Genomic DNA, 25,961 nt, shown 5'->3' on the forward strand with positions numbered 1-25,961 from the left:
GAGGACTTTGGGCCTAATTTATAAGGAGGAGGGACCACCTGACTAATATATAAATGACCCCCAAGCAGGCAGTCATTTATAATGCATTGACAGGAACTGCTGTCACAGTGGTTCCTGCCAATGCTTTCCACAGTATGGTGTAGGGCTGCGTCATCCTGATGCAGCCCTTCAGCAAACAGTTTTCTTTTTTTGTTGTCAAAAAGAAAATCCCAAAAATGCATTTTATTTTTTAAATAAAAAAAATAATGCTCCCATAGCCAAAGGATGCACCTCGCATGTCACCTCCCTTATCGCCAGGAATCCCTTGGCCGTCACAGACAGTAAAAAAACAACTGCTAATTGGGTGATGAACATATTGCTATTTCTCGACTGCCCTTACTCCATCAAACCATTGAAGAGGTATGGCTATGGCGGCGAAGGAATATTCATCTACTTAGTCAAACCTATGGTACACCCGCATATAATCGGGCTGGTGGACCATCATATTGGCAGTATGTATGTTCCTTCGCCATTGCAACACAGTATACATACCGCCAACATTTAAATTAGGCCTTTAGGGCCTTTAGTTTAAAAAAAGAAAATGTAATGGGATTTTATCCTTTAAAATAAAAAAGTAATGCTCCCCTCACCATGGTGGTCATCTCCCATGGTGATGGGAGCATTATTACCATTTAACTGTTCCTCATCACTAGGATTTGCCTGGATGTGATGGACAGTAAAAAAATGGCTATATGTCCACTCATCCTACTTGGTTGGGTGGACATACAGCCATTTCTAGGACACCCACTACTCCATCAGGCCATTGGAGAGATTTGACTATGGTGTTGATGGAGTAGTCACTACTGTAGCCAAACCTGTGTTACCCACATCTATATTGGGAGCGCAGACCATTAAGTTGGTCGGCTGTATACCTTGCTATCATTGAGATAGATATACATACTGCCAATGAAACAGTATTTTATTTTTTTAAATAAAAAGAAGTAATGTGTAATATTCTGGTGATACCGGCTCGCCTCATCGGCACGCAGAACTTCCATTTACTCGCTCTTGCTCTTGCGAACCGGGTCAACGGGAGACGCGTTTTGTGAACGTTCCGTGTGGCAATTATTTTAAAAATTACGGGGGCGTTGGAAGGAAGCTGCGGTGAAGGAGCTTCCAGAGTGTATGTCGCCAGGGTGGTTTCTTTATTACAAATAAAGTCACAACAAATTTACTTACGTTTTGGACTCCATTTTCGTCTTTACATTTGTGGCGACGAGAGAACAAGGGAAACCACCCATACAACGAACCCACAGTTCTGGAAGAGCTTTCCACACGTTGTGAGCTGCACAGTGAGTCGAAACCCCGCCTCAACAGCTAGAAGACTAACCTTAGACACTGGAACTGTTTTTTTTTTGTGTCCGAATCCAGACGTTTTTGTTGCTTTCACTGCAGCTACGGGCTATTTAACTACTAGAGTGCTAACCTCATTAATGGATCTGTTGTAGATCAAACCTAACGCCATCTTATATTTCCTAAAGAATACTGTTTAATTTATTTTATTCATTAGAGGATTTTTTAAATAATATTCAGTCAAATTGTCAGTTTGCTAACACAGCAAAATTTCTCTGGAATCAGTATGCAGGCTGTTACACCACCACCACCTTTCCTGGAGACTCCTGGTGAACCACCTATTACATGGAAACGTTGGTTTGATGCATTTGAAACATATTTGGGGGCGTTAGGAGCTACAAGATTTAGACCAGAAAGAAAGAAATGTCTTTTACTACACTCGCTTGGCTTTGAGGGGAGATCTATGTTTAAACATCTGCCAGACATACAAATACAGCAAGACGAAGAACTTGATGAATTCCAAGAAGCAGTAAAAAAACTGGAAATGAGGTTCAATGAGCCCCCAAGTTTAGTCGTTTTAAGACATAAATTCTTCAAACGAACACAGAAATCTAATGAAGACATTGACACGTACATTTCACCTTTAAGATCTTTGGTCGCAGAATGTGAATTTGAAAATTTTAGTGATCAGCTAATTAGAGACCAATTTATTTGCCACTGTTTAGACAAAAATATTCGTCAGAAGCTCTTGACCTTGGGGAACCCAAGCCTTAACGAATGTATCAGAATTGCTAAAAGTATTGAAACTTCTGTACGATCAGTGAAGGAACTTGAAGACAGACCTCATGATCATGTCTGTCCTGAGTACAATAAGGAGTGTTCAGTCATTCAAAAAAAAGGAGATACCTCCTTGAGAAACACCAACTCTAAAACATTTTTTTCCCAGTCCAACTTTTGTTTCAGATGTGGAAACAACTTTCACAAAAAAGGAAGTAAACCTTGCCCAGCCAAGTTCGTTGCTTGCAGATTGTGCAACAAAGTGGGCCATTTTGCTAAGGTTTGTCAAAGCTCCAATATTAAGAAAACTAATGTGGGTGCTGTCAAAGAAGAAGCTCAGGATGTTCAAGAAAGTGATCTTGTCTCTGATATACAAGACATGGTTTTGGTGGTTAATGATGATGTGGTCAAGTGGCGTGATTCTTCAGACTGTGTCGATCCATATGTGGAATTGGGTGTTGGAAACAAAGTTCTTCGTCTGTTAGTCGATTCTGGTGCACGTATTACAATGATCACTAAAGAACTTTTTCAAGCTACATGGAATAGAGTTCTTCAACCTCCAGACAGAGCTCCAGTGTCATATGAAGGACGGAAAATTGAGTTGTTGGGTTATTTTGAAGATGTATTGAAATTCAAAGGAAGAGTTATCTCTGGCAAAATCTATGTTGCTGTCAAGGGCCTAAATATCCTTGGTTGGTTTCACCAAGGATTGTTCGGTATGATATTAAAACCGGGTACACGCGAGCAAGTTCTTGCAGTGAGAGCTTCAGATGTAGTGGAAAATGTATTAAACAATTTTCCCAAAGTCTTTTCTGGAGAACTTGGGAAAATTAAAGGTTTTAAGCACAGAATAAAAGTAAAAGAAGGTGCCCTTGCCATTAAACACAAGATGAGGGGAGTACCTTTTAGTGCACGTGAAGATTTGGAAAAGGAATTGATTTCTTTAACAAAGTCAGGTATTATTGAACAGATTGAGTCTTCACTTTGGCTTTCTCCTTTAGTTGTCGCAAACAAAAAAAATGGAGAGCTTAGAGTATGCATAGACTTACGTGCTCTGAACAAAGAGATTTGGATTGATTCTCATCCTTTGCCGAAAATCAATGATTTTTAGCTCTGGTTGCCGGTGCTAATTTTTTTACTATATTAGATTTAGCATACGCCTACCACCAAATTGAATTGGAACCTGAATTCAGGCACTTCACAGCTTTTGTTTCACCGTGGGGAACCTATCAATATTGCAGGTTACCTTTCGGTTTAGCATCAGCTGCGTCTGTTTTCCAAAGAGTAATTGAAAATCTACTTAAAGGCATTGATAGAGTAGCCATTTTCCAAGACGATGTGTTGATTTTTGGGCCAGATCGTCAATCCCATGATGCCACACTCGGACAAGTTCTGTCTTGTCATGTGATTTCTAGTTCGGGTGTCAGACCCAAACCTGGTTTAGTTCAGAACATTCTCGAAGCGCCTCCTCCCGCTGATAAAAGCGGTGTTAAAAGTTTTTTAGGTCTTTGTGAATTCTATTCACGGTTTATAAGGGATTTTGCTTCCAGAGTCAGGCGGATCTCAAACCTGCTGAAAGCTAAAGTGGATTTTGACTGGAATAGTGATTGCGTTGAAGCATTTGAGTGGATTAAACTTCAGCTTTCCAAATGTGTGGCGCTGAAACCGTTTAATCCTGAGCTGAAGTCTGTACTCACCGTAGATGCCAGTAATGTTGGTTTAGGTGCAGTTCTTACGCAACAAACCCCTGAGGGTGAAAACACTGTAGGATTCGCTTCCAGAGTCCTAAGAGATTCAGAATGTCTTTATTCTGTTACTGAAAAGGAGCTCTTAGCCTGTTGGTGGGCGATAGAGAAATTCCACACTTGTCTCTGGGGTACTAAGTTTTTGCTCCAGACAGATCACAAACCTCTAATTTTTATACTTAGTGGAAGGAATGTGAAGAATTGTTCACCCAGGATTGCAAGGTTCTCAGCTCGTCTTCTCCAATTTCAATTTGATATCCAACACATATCTGGTGGGAAAAATGCGCGGGCTGATTATCTGTCTAGGTTTCCCGAAGTTTCCACGACTCATGTTTTGAAAGATGAATTTGACGATGAAAGTTGCATAATTGCGTCTCTAGAATTAGATGATGCAGGTCCATTTTCTGAAGCAGAATGGATTTCTGCTACAGACAGTGATCCTGTTTTGAATACCGTTTCTAAATTTATCAGCAGAGGGTGGCCTAAGGAGAAATCGCTGGAACCAGGTATTCAACCTTTTTTAAAAATTAATGAAGAATTATCGTTGGAGGGTGGATTAGTTATGAGATCGGACAAATTGATACCTCCTCATGTTTTCAAACATCAAATCATAACGAAAGCCCTTGAGGGACACTTAGGTTCGACTTTCACTAAACGTAGGGTACGTTCCTTTTTCTGGTGGCCCCAAATGGATAGAGAAGTGGATGATGTAGTCAAGGGATGTGTTATTTGTGCATCTAGCGATAAAGTCCTTAAAACATGTGTACCACCCTTAATGCCTATTGAACTGCCGGAGTGACCCTGGGTGAAAGTAGGTATTGATTTGATTGGTCCCTTTTACACCCTGCCGTCAAATTCTAAGTATGCTTTAGTTCTGTTAGATTGTTACTCAAAATGGCCAGAAGTTAGATTCATTAGTGAACCCAACTCAAAAGCTGTTGTGAGATTCATCAGAGATGTGTGCATGAGTGAGGGTTTCCCCAAGTGCATTGTTTCTGATAATGAAGTTCAATTTGTTTCCAATGAAGTGGAACAGTTTTTCAGGAGTAGTAGTATTAAACATCTAAAAAGTTCTTTGTTTCATCCACAAACTAATGGCCTTGTGGAACGCTTTAACTGGGTCCTGGGGTATTGTATAAAATGGGCCATACAGAACAAAGTTGATATTCACTCTGCTACTCAATCAATGTTGTGGTTCTATAGGACTACACCCCAATCTTCCACTTTGGTATCTCCATTCGAATTATTACGTGGAAGGAAACCAGCCACTGAGTATAAGCCTGCGTGGATGTTCAAGTTGTTGAAACAAGAGGTGTGTGTTGAGAGTTTAGATCATTTTGTAAGAAATAATGTAGCAAGGGCTCAAACTTCACAAAAACTCCATTATGATGAAAGGAGGAAAGTGTCTGATTTGGCTGTGAATGCTGGAGATTTTGTGAAAATCAAGTTTGGGGATTTCATCAAGAAAGGTGACTCAAAGTTTTCGTCTCCTGTGTTAGTCAATAAAGTATGTGGAAATGCCGTCAGGGTTGAGGGTGGTCATTGGTGGAATAAGTCTAAGGTTGTGAAATTTCGTTCACCAGCCAATACGAGCTTGTTAGTCGGTGAAGCTGATAGTCATAAAAATTGTGATATTCAATTTGATGTGTGCAAAGAGCGTGAGGGTGCAGGCAAGGTTCGTGATGATTACTCCATGGTACGCAGAAGTACTCGTATAAGACGTAAGCCTTACAGATTTAGATGAATAGGTGTGGTGATATTTTTCACCATTGTACTGGTACTACACAGGTTAGACATGAACCATACGTATTTTCTTCACTGTACGCTGAAGTATGTATGTGAGACGGGAACTTTACAGTTTCTTGATTTATTTTTCCTGTTTTTTTTTCTACAGAATATTGTTGTTCTAAATTTAATTGCACTATGCCTCTTATAGTTTTATGTTATTAACTTGTTTTTATTTGTTTTATTGTCGATGTTTAAAATCCATTGTAATTTCCTAAACAGAATTGAATAGTGAAACTTTAGTTTGTATTATTGCAATGTTTTAAGTGTAGTTTATATAGTTTTCCAATGTACTGTATTATGTTGTCTCTTCCATGTGTTGTTTTTTTTGGAAGAAGAAAACCCATGTAATATTCTGGTGATACCGGCTCGCGACATCGGCACGCGGTACTTCCATTTACTCGCGTGCCGCTCTCGTGAACCGGGTCAACGGGAGATGCGTTTTGCGAACGTTCCGTGTGGCGATGTTTTTTTTAAATAACAGGGGAGTTGGAAAGAAGCTGCGGGGAAGGACCTTCCAGAGTGGATGTCGCCAGGGTGGTTTCTTTATTACAAATAAAGTCACAACGAATTTACTTACGTTTTGGACTCCGTTTTCATCTTTACATAATGCTTCCCTCACCATGGGAGTCATTTATCATGGCCTGGGAGGCATTATTTTAATTTGATGCAGCCCAGCACTAAACTGCGAAATGCATTGACAGGATGTGCCATGATGGCAGTTCCTGTCAGTGCATTATAAATGACCGGCAAGCAGGCCGTCATTTATAAAGTTGGCAGATAGCCCTCAGCCATGGGGACGGAGTAATTTACTCTGTCCTCCTGGTGGAATGATGGACCATCTACCGAATTATGGATTATTCCTCTTGGGTCACGTTAAAAAAACTGATGGCAGATTTTCTGGAACAAATGCTGTATATCTTTAAAAGTATTCCATAGTTCCACAGATTGCTGGTGCAGGCATTACAGTTAAAGAAATTCCTCAAAGAAGAACATGATAAAAAAAACTGATGACTGTTTCTTTTATACAATTAGGTTAGAGTGCTGTGAACATTCTCTGAATACAAAGTGCAAGGATAATACAGCTGTGTCAGAGAATCACTTGCTGATCTCCATGCTTTGCTTGCCAAACTTCTTTCCTTTCTGTATTTGTCAATAGCCAATTTCACCAAATGATTCAGCTTTCTTTGATACCATCTGACGCAAAAAGGCCACAAGCCATTATGGAGGATTGCAACATGTTATCAAAAAAGTTCATCCGCTTTAGCTGGTAAAACTTTCAAACCTTTATGACCAGAAGAGATGAAGTTACCTTCATGCACCTGACACGTGCTTTTTGTGGAAGGTACTCACTGTTTAATTTACAAACTTCATAGCTATTTAAGTATTGCATCATATCTTTCCATATTATTCCCATTGAATCCATCATGAAATTGACCTGCTATCACTGAAAGGACTTTAGTCCTCATAATGAGCTTTTGTAAAGAAAATGCTCAGCTATGTATTAAAGGAGTTCTGCACTCAGTGGAAGTTCTGGCTGCAGCCATCCAACTGACAAATTTCATGGGATATTCTCTCAGATACATTGGTAGGTTTCCTAAGGTACTCCAGTCAGCAATGTTGCCTAAACAGACAACTCTAATGATGTCATGGAGATTGTATTATAAAGCATACTTGAACTTGTATCCTGCAACTTTTCTACCTGCTTTTTCTGGTTTCTTGACACGGAAAATGGGGTGCCTGCTATGAACATTTGGGAAACGTAGCTTGTTGCTTTTATCTCCTAACCTCTAGTAAGAAAAACAAAACACCTCATACTGTAAATGTATATCATGACATTGGGTATTAAGTGAAAATGCTTATTTTGACAATCAGCTCTTTAAAGGAACTTCCACAAAACGTCTGGAAACCTTTGAGATGGCCTAACAACTATGGAAACTGTAAATATGACATGCCGGCCTGGTGCTGAAATTGCCTACTTTTCAACTAGAAAATCAGCAAAATGAACAGAGTACCAAGGAGAATACTTGAGTTGCACTACGCATCATAAGGGCGAAAGTTCAGGAAAACTTATCCCAGAGGAAATCAAATCTGCCGAGATAACAAATTTAAGTTGATCTTACTACTTGCTGTAATATTCACTAACAGATGCTACCTATGCATGCTAAGTGACAGGTGTGGTCAATCAAGTCTCAAAAGAGCTCTAGTCACCTCATTGTTGAAAAAATAGATAAGGATCATTCGGGCCTTTCCTATTTGTAGCAAATCCGCAACCCTACTTCATACATTTCAAAAACCCTCAAACCAATACTAGGAGGATAGTTGAAATCACAGACTAATAATCCATTAGAAGCACTTACAAAGTGATTACAGATGTAATGAATGACCTAGGTAGGCGGGAAGTTGACTACGGTATCAGAGCACCGATCTCACTGGATCTAGCAGCTGCTTTCAGTCTTTATCAGAGCATCTTGCCATCTTGCTAGAGAAACTCTGATTTTGGCTTTCACTACCTGGCTTGCTCACTAGCACCCGCTTGGTTAGCTTGGCAAACTAAACTTCTTCATGGAAGAGCCTGACCTATAGTGGTATCTACATTTGGGGGCTGATTACGAGTTTGGCAGATGGAAACGTCTGTCTGCCAAACTCCAGATGAGGAGATCGCCACGGTGCTGGTGACCTCCCCGCCGGCCCCATTGCAACTTTCCCATTGGGCTGACCGGTGGTAACCAAGGTTTCTGCCAGACAGCCCAGTGAGAAAGGTACTGCATCATTGCTGCCGGCTCATATTAGAGCCGGCGGCAATGCTGCTGCACGCAGCAGGCACCAGCACTCTTGAACTGTGCACTGTCTGCTGTGCAGACAATATGCTTTTCAAGGGTGCTGGGCAGAGTGACCCCTGCTCTGCCCATGCCATGCCCCCAGTGGCCCCCTGCACTTGTTCTCCACTAGCCTTTTCATGGCGGTGGACCCCCCATGAAAAGGCTGGCAGAGAACAAGGTTGTAATCAGCAGTTTGGTGCTGAGTTGGGATTTCCTGGGAGCAGTACAATGCCCTCTGCTATTTAACTTTTATATGCACCTTTCATGGAGCGTACATGAACTTCTAGCATTTTTGTTTACTGCTACAAAGATGACTAGTGTTATAATAATTCTCCCCTATTAAATTAAGGATCAAAGCCAAATTTTCTTTCTGTTTCTTTTAACTTCACCAGAAGACAGTATTATATGAGTTGAAACTTAAAACATTTACAAGAGAATTCTTCGCGGCTGCACCTTTTTATCTGGCTAACAGGCATTTTGTTAGTAGACAGGAAATTCTCCTGCACCAGTGATGAAAGTGAAGAACTTTGGAGTCTGGAAGGACTCTGGACTTACAAAAATTGTATATCAGAATATTGAGTGCAAAGATATTGTCATACAAAATAATACTGGCTATCAAAATATAAATATCCTGAAGGTAGCTAAATATAGACTTGCTATTCCTAATGCCACATCTATGTACCTTGAAAACACACACATATATATTTACACCTGTGAACAAGGTCCGGTGAGACCGAAATGCGTCAGGGGATTCCTGTTTGTTTGTTCATGATCTCACTAACGTATTAAAAGTTAAGGTATTTTTGGCACAACGACAGAGTGCGGTTTTCCCTTGCTGAAATAGAAAGATAATTTTGTTTTCTGATATATATTTATATATATATACACACATACACACACATATATACATGCGGTCACCACAAGGTAGTTATAATTAGGACCATGTTTCTATAGGAAAAACTTTTTTTGACTTGCCTATATCTTTGACACCGTTTGAAGAATCTTCACAAACTTTTCCCAAAAAAGTGTGCCAGTGATTCTTGTTGTTCTCCTGCTATGTCCCTGGGAGCTGACCCACTGGACATAGCTGTTTGTTCTCACCTGATGAAAGCTTTTATAGCTCCCGCCATGTCAGAGCACTTCAGAACACTTCACTTTCTGCAGGTGAGAGCTGTCAAACACCTCTCACTTGCAGGAAGTAAAGTTTGCATCTGTTTCCCTGCACACAAATATGTGTGCAGGAAAACAGATGGAAACATTGCTCCTGCAAAGAAGGAGCTGTTTTTAGAGCCGCAGGAGGCTGTCTAGGACCATGTGGGCCTTGAGGCTTCCCCACGGCCCTATCATTCTTTTCCCTCTCTCTCTCTCTCTCTCTCTCTTCCATCCCATGATGGGATGGAAGTGAGACAGTGAGAGAGAGGGGTTGACTATAATAGCTAAGTCCAGACACTGCACAGTAAGGAGTCACCTCTGGCCTAGTGGTTAAGGTCTCAGATATGCACACTAAAGGTTAAGGGTTCTAGCTAAGCAAGTCTTTGTTCGTTTCCTGCTTTAGTTGCTTTTCAACTATAAATATTTAAGTTACATACTGAAAGGTGATCTTACTGTCTTTAATTGACAGAAACATTTTTCTTTTCAACTTGTCCAGAAATATCTCATTCTAAGTACATCATTCAACAAGGCCTAAATCGCTCTCTCTCTCAATCTCTCACTTTCTCTCTCTCTCTCAGGGTTGGATGGTTAAGGGGGTTGGCCACAGGCCCTGCTGCCAACTGCAGGACGCATGGCCATAGGCCGTCCATGGCCCAAGGTTGGGTGGTTATAGGGGGTTGGCCAGATGGCCTGGCTAAGGCGGGGGCATGAGTTATAGTTACCTTAGGGCACGAGTTATAGTTGCTTGAGATAACTCCAACTGTAACAGTTGAATGTCTATTGTTTTGTACGTTTAAAATGTGAGCCTAATATATATATATACATATATATATATATATATATATATATATATATATATATATATATATATATATATATATATATATATAGAGAGAGAGAGAGAGAGAGAGATAGATATATAGAGAGAGATAGATGTAAGTATATCTATTACCTACTATAGAGAAAGCTTTTTTTACTTGCTTGTATCTTTGACACCGTTTGACAAATCTACACAAAAATTTCCAAAAATGGTGTCAAGTTGGGTCTTGTTGTGCATTGATGATCCGTAAAGCGGGGCCTGAGAACAGTGGGTTCAACAAACCTGCATTTCCCATGTTAAATCTAATAGACTTTTTAGACATGCCTGCAGACTGAACCGCTGGGCAGAATTACACCAAATTTGGCAAAAAGTTGGCTTTATGTCTGCAGGTCATCACTTTTTCATTTAGGGTAAATCTGTTCAGTAGTTTAAGAGAAGTTAAAGGAAATCAAAATTTGTATATCTAGGGTCAATGCGACTTTGCAAATACTGCTGATCTTATGCAGAGATCTGATTGGTTGCCAACACTTCAACCAGGACGTGTTAGCAGACATTTTGAGACCCAGCTTCAGCGGAGTCTCAAAAACAAACAAATAAAAAAAGAAAAGGGGAGAGGGAGAGTTTACCCTAACCGCCTAACCTTGGTGCAGGGATGCCCCTGGTAGGGCTGAAAAGCATTTTTTTAAAATTAACAGTGAAATTCATGAATATTTATGAATTTTAATGTGAATAAAAAAAAAAGAGCAAGCAAGGTCTCCCGTGCTTGCTTTTAATTTTGCCCAGGTTGGGCCAGGTCCCAAGGCACATTTTTTAAAATAATATTAGGGATGGGGCACACAGGGCCCCCCACTTAGGGTTTACTAAAGCCCCGGGGACCACCACCTCCTGAGGCAAATTTTACAACATATGGGGGGGACGCACGTCCCCCATGCCCTGGAGACCACCACCTCCCTGGGGCAATATACTAAACAAGTCTAAGGGGGTCCTGTGGACCTCCTCCTGCCGCAGCGACTGCCACCTCTCCAGGGCTACAGAATGATTTAGAGATGGGGTACAAAGTGGACCGCTGGCCCCGGGATCACCACCTTGGGGCAAAATTGAAAACATGAGGAGGGTCACGCAGTCCCCCTCTTGGAGCCATATATGGCCCTTGGGACTCCCACCCTTCGGGCTGGCTCTTGCTACCTCCTGAGGAGCCCACCTTCAGGAGGTAACTCTTTACTTTTGCTTGGCGTGAGCTGACAGCTCCTATCAAGCAAAAGCAGACAGTCCGCTTTCAGCAAGCGGGAGCTTTGAAAATGCTCCTGCTTGCTGAAAGCGGAGTTTTCATCTCTTTCCCTGCCCACTAACATACGGGCAGAGAAAGAGATGAAAATATTGTTTCTGCACACAGGGAGCTGCTATTTGCTGCAAGCCTGGCTCCCGTAGGAGTCAGCAGCCGGCTGGGGCTCCAGGTTCCCCCAGCTGTCCCTATAACCACTTTATATCTAAATATATATATATATATATATATTTAAACGATTTCCTTAACTTTGAAAAAGGAAAAAACGCACTCCAAAGGTGTAAATTTTCCAAGTGCTTTAATGCTGAGCTCAATATAATTCACAAGAATTGCCAAAACACCCAACGCGTTTCGGTCATTATGACCTTGTTCACAGGCATGTTTGGCTGCAGCAACCTACTAAGGCAAAAATTGTTGTCTACTAAAGATGTAATATAAATGTGCAGGACTACCACTACCAGGATGCATTGTGTAACTCACCAGAGCATTTAATCAAGTAATCAGGTGCATGCAATCTTTTGCTAAACCCAAGCATTTGGCCTGTGACCAAGGACGAGATGTCTGAAACGCGTAAGGCCTGGAAAATGTGTAAAGAATTCTTTGAATGTTACTAGTTTTGCTGCTTTCCAAAATATACTGCAACCTGTTGAGAGTGCACTGTTGTCCGGAGGACAACTTTGTTTTGCATATATATACATATATATATATATATATATATATATATATATATATATATATATAGATGTAGAGATATATATGTATACATATATATATGTATATATATATATATGTATATAGATATATAGATATATACATATAGATATATGTATATATATTTCACTGAAATAAAAGAAAGGTTATAGGGACATTATAGTTAGGAAATTGAATGAAAAAAACATAGAAATTCTCTTAAAATTAAGTGTTACAGGAACAGTATAGTTTGGCTCACATTTTAAACTAACAAAACCATAGAAATTCAGCAGGTATAGTTAGAGTTATGTCAAGTAACTATAACTCATGCCTTAAGGTAACTATGAGCCTCGTTACTAGTCTGGCGGTCAACTGACTACCAGACTGGCTGTGGTGGTCATGTCCAACGCCGGTTTGGCAGTCCGACCACCAATTTAAAAGTTTGGCGGTCGCATCGTCAAATGACTTCTGTCTCTGCCGGGACCAATGTTCCCAACTGATGCAGGTCGTAATAAGCCAGGATGGCACTGAAGTCCATGCCGCCATGCTGATTACGACCTGATTCTCCACAGTGGAGAAATGGGTACAACTTACAACCAGGCTTAATGGAATTTTTCCGGAACCAATCACTAACAGGCAACTGCCACCTCATGCAGCCGTAACCCACCTGGCACAAGCCCACAGGATAGCGCTACGGGGAGCAAAGAGAAAAATCAATTCCAGTATAAGGCGACTTCGTGGAAGCCCGGGCAATCCAGACCTTCTGACAAGCCTAAGGCACCACAAACAGGCACTGATGAATCAAAAATGGGCTATCAATAGAAGCCACAATGAAGACTTGTGGGCCAGGCTACTCTCGGATGCAAGGAGTAATAACAGCGCACGTTTCTGGAGTACAATATGCAACCTCACACGTCCACATCATGGTGCCATTACATCTCATATACCAGAATCAGTCTGGGCCAAACATCTTGGAGTCCATTTCAACGGACCGATATCAGTTAGCATGGTCACACCAAGCATGATCTCGCCAGGAAGTCTTCCCCTACACAGGCCCTCACTAAAGACTACGCTCACATTACTCACTGACTTAGTCACTATAAAACATCAGATAGCTAAGGGCCAGCGAGAATGCGCCCCGGGACCAAACGGCCTCCCACCCGCAGTCTTCAAGCACAATAGTCCCTTCTGGGAAAAGAGTCTTGAACCCCTCTACATGGAAATAGGTCTGACAGGAATGATTTGGCAGTCCTGGAAGGGGTCCATAATCTCCCCCATATTTAAAATGGGGGACAGGTCGCTCCCCGATAGCTATCGTCTGATTGCCTTAATTGACAACGGCGCAAAGTACTTTGCAGGCCTGTTATTGGATCATCTGCTTGCATGGTCTACTGAAAAGGGAATAATCCGACAACTCAAACGGGATTCTTCAAACATACCGGCATTATCACAAACATCATGGCCATTGGCCTTTTAACCAAAAAAGCTGTAACACTGAAACGTCAGCTCCATCTATGCTTTGTCGACTTCAAGGCTGCATTTGACCATGTGGACAGGAATCTGCTGTGGAAGAAGCTTGAAACCTGGGGGCTTCTACATCCACTCCTATGCCTGATAAGAGCCCTTCACACGGATACATGGGTCCAGATAAAATTGGGTGCAGGCACTCATCACTCAAGGCGGATCCCTACTACCAAAGGCCTAAAACAGGGCTGTGTTCTGGCACCCACACTGTTTAATCTATATCTAGCAGACGTAGCAGGTGCACTCACCCTCACAAACTCGCACCCTCCAAAAATTGGGGGCCTTGAACTACCATGTCTCATGTATGCCGATGACCTCGTACTGATCAGCCACACAGAAATAGACCTTCAGAGACTACTAAACGCCACTCAGCACTATTCAGCCACTAATGCCTCGACATCAAACTTTATCAAAACACGCACACATTGTCAATTAGACCAAAGGCACCCCCGAGAGCCTGGTATTGGGGTGAGACATGACTTGTTCAAACAGACAAGTACAAATATCTTGGAGTCGTTGTTGACAAATTGGGGAACTTCGCGCACCAAACAAACAGCCTAATGGGAAAAAGCCTAGCTGTAGCGCTATCTCTAAAAAGACTAAAAACCCTCCTGAATGGGCCCTCGTACACACCCCTCTTAAAAGTGCTAAAAGCCAAGCTCTTCCCCACAATAACATACAGGAGTAAAGTACAAAGAGGCAGAGACTGTGACATCTTAAACCATGCAGTGATCAAAGTTTACGGGACAATCTTTAACATCCCCAGATACACCTCACCTGTCCAAATGAGACTGGAGTTTGGTCTGCTGAACCAATTCCTGGCTCGAAGCGTTGCCTACATAAACTTCTGGAGCAAAGCCTGTGGTGCCTCCCTGGGCACTCTTAACTACCATATGTGACAAGAGCTTGAATGCAAGAACACCTCCCCGTTCAGAATCCACTTCGATGATTCACTTAAGAAGACCGTGCTTACCGACTTGTGGAGGACCCCAATCCTGCACAACACCTTTAAGAAAGCAGCTGGGAAATGACTTAGGCTTCCGTCACTACTGGAGGACAAAGCAGCCTTCTCACGGAGGTCTCATGCATGGATGACTTTGCACACCTACACTTCTTTGACACCACAGTCATACCTAGGCCAGGGCTTTTCGAGACGAATAAAGGACGAATTGTTGAAGTATCGACAAGGTCTACTACTACTTGCTTTAAATGAGGCCCCCGGGCTTAGGGACGTAACCAACTCTATCTGCCGCCTGTGTAGTGAGGACACAGAAGACCTCCTCCATGTCCTCTGCTCATGCAACCATCTTGCACTAGAACGAAAAGCCCTCCGAAAGATCAAATTGAATGAAAAAGGCATACGGACACAGTGACAAGCAGTAATGGAGCGCTTTGCACCTGGGGACCTGCAATTTAACTTGCTTTGGTGAAGTTTCTAATGCAGGTTTCAAAAAAGCAAGATTTAATTAATCAGCGCCGCCCCACCTCTGTAATCCACAGGAGGTTAGCCCACAGCTCAATGCCTAACAATGGACTATAATGGCATCAAGCAATGCTCTACTCACACTGGAGAAAGCAAAATCTTAAGTAGCAACACTCTATTAAGTTTTAAAACGAGATCCTACGGAGCTCAAATTGAAATGACTGGACAATGTGTATAACCCCTCGATGGATACTTAGTAACATCAAAAATGTATTTTTCTTCTTTAAATAGTTTTTATCTCTTTTTTTCACTTTTATTATGGTTTTAAGTAACTAAACAATAAACTTTTTACTTAGTTACCAGCCTTTTCCTGATGGTTTCACCGGCATGAAAAGACTGGCAGAGAACAAATGCAGGGGTCCCCTGCCCAGCACCCTCATAATGTGCACTGTCTGCTTTGCAAACACTGTGCATTACAAGGGTGCCGGTGTCCCCTGTGGCTGGCAGCGTTGCAGCCGGCTTGATTACGAGCTTGAAACAATGTTGCTGCCACTTTCCTGCTAGGCTGACTGCGGGAAACCAAGGTTTCCACCGATCAGCCCAGCAGGATATCGTAAAAGGGCGAGTCACCAGTAAGTCGGCAACCTCCCCATCAGAAGTTTGGCGTACGGATCTTACCATCTGCCAAACACATAATCAGGCCCTATAATTCACATCCCACCATCCAGTTGGGAGTCTATGTACTTGGGCCCTGATTTATACTTTTTGGTGCAAAACTGCACTAACGCAGTTTTGCCCCAAAAAGTTTATCACCGGCTTGCACCATTTCTGTGCACCAGCTGGGCACCATATTTATGGAATGGTGCAAAGGGTAGGCTATCATAAAGAAAAATGACGTTAGTCGGGTGGGGCTGGAGGTATGGAAGAAGGGGGTTTTGCACTAAAAAATGACGTTAGGCAGGTTAGAGTAAAAAAAAATTACTCTAACCTGTCTAGAGTAATTTTCGGACACAAAACCATCAATACCACATGACTCCTGCCTTAGAAAAGTCAGGAGTCATGCCCACCACCCCAGTTGCCAGCACAGGGGACAAGGGTCCTCTGGGCATGGCTATTGCACCCTGTGCCATGTATGGGGGCCCATTTCAGGGCCCCCATGGAACTTTAAAAAATAAAATTAAATACCTACCTGTACTTACCTATACTTACCTGGGATGGGGGCCCCATCCACCGCAGTCCCTCTGGTGTGGGTGAGGGGGGTCCCTGGGGCCTGGGGAGGGCACCAACAGGCTTATTCCATGGTGTCCCACCATGGAAATAGGCTCACAGGTCCCCTAACGCCTGCCCTGACCCAGGTGTTAAAAAATGGGGCAAAGCAAGCTTTGCACCATTTTTTGACCCCCTCCTCACTCCTGTGCACCATTTTTGCACAGGAGTATAAATATGATGTTAAGGCCATAGAGTCGTTTTTTGCATGGGAACCCCTACCTTGCACCCCATTAAGGCAAGGTAGGCTTCCACGTCCAAGAAATGACTTTAACTCCATAAATGTGGCGCTAGACGGGTCTAACCCCGAAGTATAAATATGGAGTTAGTTTTGCACCGAATTAGAGTAAAAAAATTACGCTAATTCAGTGCATACAGAGTATAAATATGCCCCTTGGTTTCTTCTTGGTTACTCCGGGAACTCACTTCCAAGGGCCCAGAAACTGGATTTGGCACCACTTGGCAAATCAGAGCCCAGGTACTGGCAGATGAAGTCTTTGATATCCCTGAGACTTCTAACAGGAGGCAAGCTCACTCCAAGCCTTCTTTGGAAGCAGGATGTAGAAAGCAAAGTCCAGTCCTTTCACTCCTAGGACAGAAGCAGCAAGCAGCAGGCCAGCACAGCAAAGCAACAGGCAGAGTGTCAGTCTTCTTCCTGGCAGAATGTCCTCAGCCCAGAAGGATTCTGAAGTTGCAGTCTCTGAAGTCTAGTACTTATGCTCATTTCTGCCTTTGAAGTAGGCAAACTTCAAAGGAAAGCCGTGCCTTTCCTGCCCTGGCCACAGACTCACTCCAGGGAGTTGGAAACTGGTTTGTGTAAGGACAGGCACAGCCTTATTCTGGTGCAAGTGTCAGCTCCTTCCTCCACTCTAGCCCAGGACAACCCATCAGGATATGCAGGGCACACCTGAGCTCCCTTTGTATGACTGTCTAGAGCATATTCACAAACAGCCAAACCGTCATCCTGACCCCGACATGTATTCCACAGTCAGGCAGAGGCACAGATTGGTTAAGCAAGAAAATGCCTACTCTCTAAAAGTGGCATTTTCAAAATTACACTTTAACACCAACTTCACCAAAATATGTATTTTTAAATTGTGAGTTCAGAGACCCAAAACTCAACATCTCTACCTGCTCCCAATGGGAAATTACACTTAAAAGATATTTCAAGACAATCCCCATGTCACCCTATGGGAGAGATAGGGTTTGCAATAGTGAAAAACTAATATAGCAGTATTTCACTATCTGGACATGTAAAACACACCAGTACATCTCTGACCTTTTAAATTTACTGCACTCAGCCTATTGGGCTGCCTTGGGCCTACCTTAGAGGTAACATATGTAGTAAAAGGAGAGGTTTGGGCCTGGCAAATGGGTACACTTGCCATGTCATACTGGCAGTTAAAACTGCACACACTGACACTGCAGTGGCAGGTCTGAGACATGCTTATAGGGATACTCCTGTGGGTGGCACAATCAGTGTTGCAAGCCTACTAATAGCATTTGATTTACAGGCCTTGGGCAAACATGGTGCACTATACTAGGGACATACAAGCAAATCAAATATAGCAATCATGGTTAAACCACTCACCAATACAATGTAGACAGCGAGCACTTGCACTTTAGCACTGGTCAGCAGTGCTAAAGTGCTCAGAGTCTTAAAACCAGCAAAAATGAAATTTGGCACAGGGTTAAAAACAGGAGGTCAGAAGCCAAAAAGACAAGGGAAACCACGCTTAGAGCTGACAGGTCTAACACGTGCCCCCCCAGCTCAAAATGGGGAGAACTACCCAACCTCTTGGGAGTTCTCATCACTAAGGTGGAAGAACCTGGATAGATCATCAGCGTTAGTTTGTTCCACCGTGAAGTCCTTTCCCTATAGGGAGATGGACCACCTCAATAGTTTAGGATTCTTACCCCTCATCTGCATTAACTATCCGAGAGGCATATGATCTGTTTGAACTTGGAACTGAGTCCCAAACACGCAGGGTCTTAGCTTCTTCAGTGTCCAGACCACAACAAACGCTTCCCTTTCTATTGGATTCCACCTCTGTTCCTGGGAAAGTACCCACCTACTAATGAAGACTACAAGTTGATCGAGGCCCTCTTCATTTAGCTGTGAGAGCACACTTCCCACACCATGCTCTGGTATATCTGTCTGTACCACAAATTCTTTGGACACCTCAGAAGCCTTGAGCACATGTGCTGTGCACATGGCCTCCTTCAGAGTCTCAAAAGCGGTCTGACATGCCTCTGTCCAGTTCACCTGATGGGGCTGCTTCCTAGAAGTCACCCCTATCAAAGGGGCAATAGTGGTGCTGTACCCCTTGATTAATCTCCTGTAGTACCCTGTGAGACCTGAAAAGGCTCTCACCTCTGTCTGGGTCTTGGGGATGCCCAAGCCAGAATGGTGTCAATCATGGCCTATGAGGACACCACCTGGCTGCTCCCTTTCTGGTGTTCCAAGTATACCACAGACCCCTGCCATATCTGGCACTTACTGGCCTTAATAGTGAGGCCTGCTCTCTGCAGAGCCCTCAACACCTCCTGGAGGCGGTGCAAGTGGTCCTCCCAGCTAGAGCAGAAGACCGCAGTGTCATCCAGGTAGGTGGCACTGAAGTTCTCCAACCCAGCCAGGACCTGGTTGACCAGCCTCCGGAATGTGGTGGGGCATTCTTCAGCCAAGAGTGCATAATACAGAACTGGTAATGTCCTGGCGTTGAGAACATCGACCTCTACTTGGCGCCTTTGGTTAATGCAATCTGCCAATACCCAGACGTTAAGTCAAATGTGCTGAGGAACTTGCCAGTTCCAAAACCGGTCAATGAGCTCATCAGCTCGGGATGCAGTGCCTATCAGTCTTAGTGGTGGCATTGAGCCCCTGGTGGTCAACACTCAACCTAGGTTCCAGTGTGACATCAGGTGGAGCAGCCTTGGGGATCAGAACCACTGGGCTGGACCATGAATTGTTGGAGTGGTTAATCACCCTTAACTCCAGCATCTTAGGGACTTCCTCTTTGATGCTGTTTCTCACTCTGTAAGACTTGTGATTTACAGGTAAGCTGTCCCCAGGGTCAATGTCAAGAGTATACCATTGGGTGACTCCCAGGGTGAGCGAGAACATAGAGGCAAACTGTCCCAGTAACTGGTGACAGTCCCTCTGCTGCTCTAGGGTCAGAGTAGGGGAGAGGTTCACACCCTCCACTGACCCATTCTGCTCTTTCGAAAACAGGAGTTCAGGGAGAGGTTTACTTTTTCCTTTTACCTCATTGTCTGTGACCAAGAGCATGGTCAACACAGACCTCTTGAAGTGCGGTTTGAGGCCGTTGACATGCAGGATCATCAAAGGGTTCCTAGGAGTATGCATGTCTATAAGGTATGTGACATTACTTTTGTGCTCCTTCACTTCAAATGGCCCTTACCACAGGTATTGGAAGGCCTGGTGCTCTACCAGGGGCCATCACCCAGACTTTATGGCTAGGCTGAATCTCAACCAGAGTCGTATTCTGGTCGTACCAGCATTTCATGTCCTCCTGGCTAGCCTCCAGATTCTCTTGGGTGAGTTTCCGGAAGCAGGCTCTATGGTTCCTGAAGGCCAGCATGTAAGTGAAAACATGCTGCAGTGGTTTCTTAGGAGCTTGCTCCCAGACCTCCTCCACCTTACAGGGTGCCCATTCAGAATTTCAAAAGGGCTAAAGGCAATCCCCTTCTGTGGTACCTCCCAGTAGGTGAACAACAGGCATGGTAACAAGACATCCCACTTATGCTTCATGGGTTCTGAGAGACCCATAGTCATGCCCTTCAGGGTACAGTTGAACCTTTCAACCAACCCATGGCTTTGGGGGTGGTAAGATGTACTGAACATGTAGGTAGCACCACACACCTGCCACATGGCTTTCATGTACAACAACATGAAATAGGTACCCAAGTCAGATGTCACCTACATGGGAAAACCTACACAGGTAAAGATCCCCATAAGTGACCTGGTAATGTGGGTGCAGTCACTGTCCTCAGAGGGATAGCTTCTGGATACCGGGTGGCATGATCCACCAAGACAGGATAAAAGTGTTGCCAATGGCTGTCTTGGGATCCAGAAGCCCCACAATGTCAATGTGCACACACTCCAAAGGGGTGCTCATGACAGGAAATGGTTGAAGAGAAGCCTTGCACATCTTCCCAGATTTGCCACTTGCTTGGCAGGTTTAACAAGTCCTGCAGAACACATCTGAGGTCTTCCTAATTTGGGGCCAATAGAAGTGGGTGACAAGCCTGTCAAAGGTCTTGTCCTGCCACAAATGACTTGCCAGTGCACATCATGAGACAGACCCAGTAGGAAGGCTCTGAAACACTGGGGTACCACCGGCATACGGGTTACCCCAGGCTCAGCAACCTTAGGCTTGCTATACAGGAAATAATTCTCACAGTAAATCAGGTTATATCAAGAGGCATCACCAGCTGCCTGGACCTCGGCCTGTCTCTGTAGGCCCTCAAGAGTGGGGCACACTTTCTGTGCTATGCCGAACTCCGTGGTAGGGCCTCCTTCCCACTGCCAATGGGTCCTCTCAGGCAGGTCCACCAGTTCAGCCACTTCTTTGTCTGTAGGTTCCGGGGCATCCCCCTCAGGTTCAGCCTCTTCCAGGTCTGTGGGAATCTCAGGAGTGGGTTTCATGGCCCCTTGCACCTCCTCCCCATGGTAGGCACCTGGGCCACTGTTTCAGTCTCCAGGTCATTCTGATCGCCCCGCTCTGGTGGTCATGGATCGCGTGGTCATGCACAACCACTCTGACAATCCTAACATCTCCAAGTGTGACCCGAGCTCTACCTCCTTCCAGGTAGTATGCTTCAGGTCATTCCCTAGCAGACAGTCAACAGGCATGGATGGACTCACAGCTATCCTCAAGGAACCTTTGACCCCAATCCCATTCAAAAGGAACCTGAGCTACCAAGCATTGGTGCCCACTGTTGTCTCCTGCTACAACCTGGTGGGATTACCTGCTCCTCATATACCAGATGACAGCGGACAGTTGTCAGAATGGCTCCTGTGTATCTCAGAGCTTACACCGACCTCTGATTAATGTTCACCCACTGCCTATACTTCTTAATGTTGTCAGGCATGAGGGTTCTCTGGACCACCTCACTCTCACCCTGGGAGTCTAGGGTTAACTCAGCTGGCTCCCCACCACTAATGGGGCAGACTCCTCCCCAAGCACTACACTCGCCACCCCTAGTGTCTGCCCACCGGTGGGGGGCTGTGCCCACTTGGTACACTTGAGACTCGGCCTGAAATGCCCTTCCTGGCCACAGTCGAAACACTACAGGAGTCCCTTCCCTGCAGGCTTTCTGAAGGGAACCAGCTTTTCTTTTCAGTAAGGGGTTGGAAATCCTTACTGTGGGAACTGGTTTGAGGACTTTTGAGAACTCCTTACTTTCTTCCTTGTCCCCCCCTCCTTCTTCTGTTGGGGACCCTGCCCACCTTTGGCTAAGTCTCCCACATACAACTTCTTTTGGACCTTGATGCTGAGCCAGCGGTCTGCCTCCTTGGCAAGCTTCCTGGGGTCAGTAAGCTTTCTGTCAATCAAGTGCTGGTGCAGCTCTGGAAAACAACAACAATTAAATTGTAGTCTGATAGTCTGTTGCCTCGCTGCCCTTCACCCAACCTTCTAGTGCTATTCAGAAAGAATCAACATTTTTTACCCAAGTAGGGGCCCCAAGCTTAGTACTGTCATTAAACTTTACCCTGTAACTCTCTGGAGTGAGACCCTACCTCCTAGTTAGGGCATCCTTCATGGCACAATCCCTCATTTGGACCTCTTCTTCTAAGGCCAAAAAGGTGTCCCTCCCCTCCACTGAGAAATACTTCCACAGGCCTTCCCTCCACCCCCAATCTCTCTCAGGGACCCTGTGCATCTTCAGTGCTGCCTCATAATTCCTGAACCACTGCTCTATGTTATCCCCCACAAAAATATCGTTCAGTACATCCTGGGGTATATGTACCTTCCCCTCAGACGCACTGGACAACTGCTGCCACCATCTGTGCTAGACCTGCTCTTTCGATCCAGCTCCTTCAAGCTCAGCTCTTGAGATAAAAGCATGTATGGCAACATTCTCTTTTTCTGCCTCTCTTTTAAAACTGGCTAGTCCCAACTGAACCTCCATCTCATGCTTCAGCTTGAGCATCTCCAGCTCCATCCGGACCTTCCTAGCCTCCTACCTGTACTCCAACTTCTCTGAGGTCAGACCTCTTGAGGAAACACTGCTGCTTGCCCTGAAAGGTGCCCTCCTCCCAGGCAGACCCTGATTCTCCTTCAAATCCTCCTCCAGGTTTTGCTCCTCTCCCTCCAAAATAGCATTCTCCTCCATTGTGTGCTCATCAGCTTCCTTTGCTGCCAACCAGGCCCTCTGCTCCTTTTGCAGCTCCTACTTTTTAGTGAGGCCTTTAATAGGCCATTTGAGTTCCCTGCAGAACGTTTTGAGCTGAGGCCGAAATAGGTCTCCAAACCCTCCTGCTCAAACACCATCTCTGCTGCTCCCACTGATGGCTCCCCTGGCTGAGACATGATTGTGAATAAAACTCAAAAGTTGCAAAAAGAGAAAAATCAAACTTAGATATCTAGGGATGCGGATCCTCTGCGGATCCCAGTGATCTCATGCTGAGATCTGATCAGCTGCCAATACTTCAGTCAGGGCATGGTGGAGGCCAATTTGGGATTAGGACTCAGCTCCAGGGACCATGCCAGGGAAAAAAGCATTTTTTTCCCTCTGAAATCTCAGAAAATCTGCGAATCTGGAGAGATTGTTTTTTTTTTTTTAAAACAAGTTCCGTTTCCTACTTGTTTCTCTTTTAGGCCATCAGGTGGGTTGGGTCCTGGGGGCATGCATATTATTAATTTAAAAGGAGGGTGTGCAGACGCATCCCTTCCATGAACTAATCAGTGCCCCGGGGACCACCACTTCCCCAGGGCTTCAATTATATATATATGAGGGCGTCCCTGAGCCCCTCTCCATTACCTCCCAAATGCACCGAGGCCCACCATTTGCCCAAGGCTAGATAATCAAATCGGAGGAGGATCACGCAGATGCCATTAATTTGCCCTTGTGGATCTCGGGCTCCACCACCTCCCTGGGGCCATAAATATGAAAATAGGGGGAGGGGCATGCAGCCCCCCTCCAAGGATGTTTACAGCCCCAGGGACCACCACCTCCCCTGGGCCAGCCCTATGCAACTAACAGGAGTGAGACCACGCAGCCCCCCCTCCTGGAGCCACTAATGGCCCTGGGACCTGCCACTCCCCAGAGACGGTTCCCTATCTCCGGAGGTGCCCACCCTTGGAAGATAGAAGTTTGCTTTTGCTTGGCTGGAGCTTTGACAGCTCCTGCCAAGCGAGAGCAAACTGACAGTCTGCTCCTAGCATGCAGGAGCAGGAAAACTGATCTTGTTCGCTTGGAGCAGACTTTTCATCTGTTTTGCTGCCCTCTGTCCTGCCACTCACTGCCTTCAGTGTGGGTATTAGATGCCTATGAGTGGTTGGCCACAGGGCCTGGTCACAGGCCAGGCCCTGTGGGCAAACCCCTCACTCTCTTTAAAAAAACATAGAAATTCCCTGTAAAAGCCAGAGGTTTCACGGACGTTATAGTAAATAAATAACATTAAAAAAAACTTGGAAAATGACTTTAATCTGCCTATTTCCACACTACAATTCACCTCCTGTTTAAAACACATTCCGGTAGGCAGATATGAAAAGCTGGGAGATAGTTACATCCTTGAGGTTGGGAGCTTTCCTTCTCGTACAAATGCTTCAATGGCATGAAAGAGGTCTTTCTTAGCAGCAGTGAATGCGAAACTTCAGTCAGCCATTCGATGATTTGTAAACAGCTGTCCTTGCATGGGGCGTGTAACGCCTCGGCTGCAAACTTGGCTTGTTATCTTAAGGGAGTCCCAGTCCCTTTGATTAGACCCACGTTCCAGGTGCTTTCAAATGGCACCTACGTCCTTCTCAATAGTGAAAGCTGTTGTGGCATGCAAGCTAGAATAGTTTACGTTGTTTCGGTCTCTAAGGTCGTTACATGCTGCGGGAACGTATTGTTTCCCCCCACTAAATTTAAGAAGGTAGCTGATATTTGGCCTTACATTGCTACTTCAAACGTGAATTTTGACAAGTTGAGCAGACTTAAGGCTTTACTGTTTCAAAAGCATGTGGCCCTTATATCTGCGCCAGCCCTACGCACTTCAAGTGGCAAAGTCATCAGCAGAAATACAGTCCCAGTTCAATATGAACTTTCTGAGACATTTTGGTGAACTCGTGGGATGAATATTTAATGCGTCCAGCACGACTGGAATAACACATTTTTCAAAGCCGTTGGTTCTGGTTTTGTTCACTCCTTCTCCTCCATATTCGGTTTGATACCTTCAGCTATCCACTCAATTTTCTGTAGTATTTTTGGGGGATTTCCGATAACTTTGGCTTTGTTAGCTGGCATCCTGCTGTTGCTGTTGTTTATGTGCAATGGCTGTCCCGCCGCAACAAGGACAAATGACTGCGCTCCCATCAGCGCAGCTGTGTCGTGAGCGTATGATGCAGCATTTTGGAGCAACAATCCTGGAGCAATTGGAGTGTAACTGGTCTTTGTCATTCAAACTGGTTCTGTATTGTGTGCAGTCCATGTTTCGGTGCCTCTGGTGCTCTTTCGAACATGCACTGGAAGTTTGTCTTTCACAGCAGCGCCCCCCTGCAATAGATGCTGATCTGTTTATGTTCTCGCTGAGGGTTCATTACCAGACATGCGCACTGAGGTTGCGTTTGCTACCTGAAGCTAATTATGAGTTACCCTTCCTGGAGGAAATTGCCAACAACTCATCAATGGGCACTCCACGGGATGCCACCTTCGTTAACACTGGGGATATGGAACACACTTGCTCCTTGATCATTTTTGGTGCAGACTTTCCGGTTCTGACACCTGCCGAAGTGGAAGATCTCCTGTTTTCTATGACTCGTACTTAGTTTGGAACTTTTCTAAGTTGACATGTCTTTGGAATTCGGTTATAAGTCACATGCTCATGTTTTAAATTGTCACGTAGTATGCTTGTGTGTCCTTTTAACTTGTCAAAATTGACCTGGTTTTTATATACATCTTAGGCTGAGCTTTTTATTAATGAAATTTTAGTTTTGGCTTTGAACCACTTTCAACTGACAAGGGGAGGGTGTTGTGTAGCCATTTTAGTTATAGCTCCATGCACGTTAGTTTAACACGCTAGTTCGCTGTGCACGTTGACCTAGACATATTTTATTCGGCTTCGCATTGTTATTTTTACAATAACCAGTTTTACGGTCTTGTTTTATTTTCA

General features: G+C 44.4%; 1 protein-coding gene across 1 annotated transcript in view; it reads left to right on the top strand.

Annotated features, from left to right (window-relative positions):
* The window catches only part of LOC138300610 (mannose-binding protein-like), a 64,154-nt gene that overhangs the window by 25,072 nt on the left and 13,121 nt on the right, over positions 1-25,961 (top strand). The gene's annotated exons all lie outside the window — the stretch shown is intronic.

Source organism: Pleurodeles waltl, chromosome 6, assembly GCF_031143425.1.
Source record: "Pleurodeles waltl isolate 20211129_DDA chromosome 6, aPleWal1.hap1.20221129, whole genome shotgun sequence".
NCBI classification, from domain to species: Eukaryota; Metazoa; Chordata; class Amphibia; order Caudata; family Salamandridae; genus Pleurodeles; species Pleurodeles waltl.